The 3708-nt window shown below is 34.9% G+C and overlaps 1 pseudogene; it reads left to right on the top strand.

Annotated features, from left to right (window-relative positions):
* The first annotated feature begins 493 nt into the window (after positions 1 to 493).
* Positions 494 to 3708, top strand: part of LOC142345101 (synaptic vesicle 2-related protein-like) — a 9310-nt pseudogene continuing 6095 nt past the window's right edge.

Here is a 3708-nt window from a genome sequence, read left to right as displayed (position 1 = left end):
CCTAAATAGGCTCAAAAAATTGCCCAGGTTGAGGTACTCGTTAATGATCGGACCCAATCAGAATAAAATCAGCCTGGGTCTGAATAATCGAAACAATATCAGCTATCATCAGTCTTAGTTTGTTGTTAAAAAATTGTTGAGTTTTAACTCATTTTAGGCAGACCTATCCAGAAGTTAATCGTGTTTTTACTAGTAAATACTTTGCGAGTCTTTCCTATATTTGACTTGCTATTATATATTTGATAACACAAGTTTTACATAAAGCCATGAGAATTCTTCATTAACAATAGTCAGTTCAAGCATTGATACGTTTTAGATATTTTCAATTTTTATACATTGTAACAACAAAAATCAAACGTATTACGCAGGTCAGATTCGTAGCCAAAAATTTTGAATATAAAGATTTGAAAACTAAAGTTTATGTAATTGTATAAACTTACGTTTACACTCTGATAAAAACTATAGTTTTAATACTGAACAGAATTACCACAGTTAAGCTAGCTGAAAAATGGACTATTTGCACTATTTTGCACATTATTTGAACTATTGAAGGTTTTAAGATTAGTTAGAGAAAGTGTTTGCGGTAACGCAGAGTTATTAGACTCAATATTTTCTTTTAAATAAGTTTTTTTAGGATACTGGATGTCATTTTACTTGTCCTTTTTCCTCTCCAAATTCTTTCGGGTTGTTTTTTATACAAATTAATGTGTCAATCAGTTGTCATAAACTCTGAGGCTGAATTATAGCTGACCTAAATTTGTGTTAAAAGGCAATCCCTTGTCCATCATTGAGTCCTTGGATTGTCCAAAGTGAAAATAGATAAATATTTTTTCATAAAAACATAATACTTTTGCATTGCTTTGCTGGCGAGGTCTTGTTACTGATTATTCGATGCATAAAATTCAAAATTGATGTTTATTAAGTTCATTAAAAATTGGCACTAAACATGCATCTATAAAAACTTGCTTATCTATTTTGAACAGTTTTATCAAGACTACTTTTAGTTTCAGACCACTTTTATAGCACACTCGCGATTGTGTATTCATAACTGCGCACTTTTATACCAGATACCATTCAAAACTGTTGTGCTTTTGTTTTTCAAGCACAAAAATGAAAACAAGTGACATCAAGAAAAAAATTATTCAGATTTTGTATTATTTTGCGAGTTAATGCATCATAATTGAACTATTATCAGCTCTTACTAAACTAATTATTAGTCCTGTTTCATTATTGAAAGCTGCTTAAACGGTTTCAAATTTGTTCTGTGAAAACACGAAATGTCTGCAACTGAATTGGAGGCTAAGGGTATTCTTCAAAATTCGATCAAGGACCCGCTTATTGAGAGAGACAAAAAACGTATTACACCACCAAATTGCTAAATGCGTTTGTTTTCAACAAACTGTTGCTGCTGGTTGTTCAGAATTTTAAGCTTCTGATATTTCGAATGTCATTTTGAAGACTTCCCAATTTTAATGATTTGCTGGCACAAATGTTGGCATCTTTTTCTTCGTTCTTGTGACCACGCGGTTGATCTCATCAAACATTTGGAATCAATAAAAGAAATTTTTCCTAGTCAAGTCTCGATATTAATCTCGCAAGAATCTAGCAAGACTAACATCGTCCTACAAGACTCCTGCAAGAATAATAACGGCTTCCCATTACGAATAGCACGAAAACTATATTTTGGAGCGAATTATACAATTAGACTTGATTGCGTATGTTAAAATGGATTTCATTTTGAAAAAGAAGAATTTTTTTCTTTGAGATTTTTAGGGGCTATGATGAAATAATGGATACATACACATGATAATAGAGCACTCTCCTCAGAAGAAAACTGCTAACATCTGATCAAATTCTTTTTCTACCCTTGTGTAATAATTAATCTTCTGGTGACAAGGGCATTGTTGTAAACAGTGGCCTGAGCTCAGACTGATATGATGAAGCTTGGAGTGATCAGAGTCTGATCAGAAGTCACTTTGTTCTGGGACCGCAACCCGGGATCTGATTTATGGGCTAAACTGAAACGATTTGGGTGTAAGAGATAGGGGTGCAGACACTCAAATAGGTGTAAAAAGCGGGATGTTTAGTTTAAAAATCCTTTTTATTGAAAATTTCTCTTATTAGTGGTGTAATATGACAGTATCGAGTTCAGATGACAGCAGCCAAAGCAAAAGTAGCCCAATGGAAATCGACGAAGCTTTATCCAGAACCGGTTTCAAGTCATCCCACATTTTGATCATTTCCATTGTTGGTTTGGCCGCATTTTCAATGTATGCCCAGATTGAGGTTGTGAATTTATTGGGAGCCGAGTTGTATTGTAACTTTGAACTCAGTTCTGTCGAGCAGGCTCTGCTGACGTCAGCTTTGTTCTCGGGAATGGCAATCGGTGCACAGGTATCGGGAACAATTGCTGACAAATATGGTAAACATTATTTTTTTTAATTTGCTAGCTATATTGAATCTTATAATACCCCTAACCACACTAGTGAGGGTGGGTCATTAAAAATTTCAGCTCCATGCAAGCATCCTTGTTTCATATATAGTTACATGATCGTGCTATAAAACAGCATTATTTTTTACAGTGGTCAAAAATTGCTCTAGAAGGACAGAATATAACTAGCTATCAATTTTTAAGCCGAATTGTGACTAAAAATAGTATAAAAACAAGTTTTGAAAAGAATGTTTTAAAATACGAATATATTTTGCATATCAAAACCACAGCTACCCAGTATTGACGTTTAAATTATTTAGTCTCCGAATATAGGACTGCGACTAGTAGATTCCTTTCAATCACACGAGTTACCCGTACTTAACGCCAAGTCAAATTCGTAACTAAGCGTGAGAACTCTAGATAATAGTACTGATTCAGAGCTATGATCATAAAACATTCTAGACTTGTCAGTCTTGTGCATGTCTTGGCCAAGAATTGGCAAGTCATAATACAATTCTCGGCCAAGATTTGCCAATTCTTGGATTAAGATTTGCCAATTCTAGGCCAAGACTTGGGAAGTCTTAATTCAAGTCTTGACAAAGAAAAACTTGAAAAGTTTTAATCCACGTCCCAGCCAACATTTGGCAAGTCAAAACCCATTGCCTGGCAGTCAAATAAAAAGTCCTAAAAACGTCAAAAATGGTCGTGAAAGCGTCAAAAGAATATCCTAAAAAATATTTCATTTTGGACATATATTGGAACGCCGAGAGCAATTTGAACATTAGGTCTCCGGGGTAGTAGGGTCACCCTGACGGTGTTACCATGTTTCACCATTTTGCCTCGTGTGGTTACTGTTATTTCAACATTCTGAATATATAAAAAATTGTTAAAATAGAGCAAAAGTTATCCAATCGGCTGAAAACGTTGCACAAACACATGAATTGCCCTGAAATTGGCATAATCCGGGCCAAACAGACCCACGGGGTGCTAACTTAATGTTTGGTATGAACTAGGCTTCATTTTATTGCACCCCGGGAAAGTGGCCAAATTTAATGCAAAACTGTGGCGCGTCATAAAATTTCCTGGATTTCAAAAATTTCACTGAAGTGTTTCTGAAAAATTGGATTTTATTTTGGAACCAACGTGCTCGAACAAGTGTTGCAAAAGTCTTGGCCAAGACCTGTCAGACATGCAAGACCTGTTTTTAAGCTTCCCAGTACTGATTTATCAGAAAAATTTGGAATTAGACTTGCCCAGACTGATTAAGAATCAGAGTT

The sequence above is a fragment of the Convolutriloba macropyga genome, chromosome 8 (genome assembly GCF_964194025.1).
Source record: "Convolutriloba macropyga chromosome 8, txConMacr16.3, whole genome shotgun sequence".
Taxonomy (NCBI): Eukaryota; Metazoa; Xenacoelomorpha; order Acoela; family Convolutidae; genus Convolutriloba; species Convolutriloba macropyga.
The sequence above is the reverse complement of the archived record's forward strand: the minus strand, read 5'-3'. Positions and strand labels throughout refer to the sequence as shown.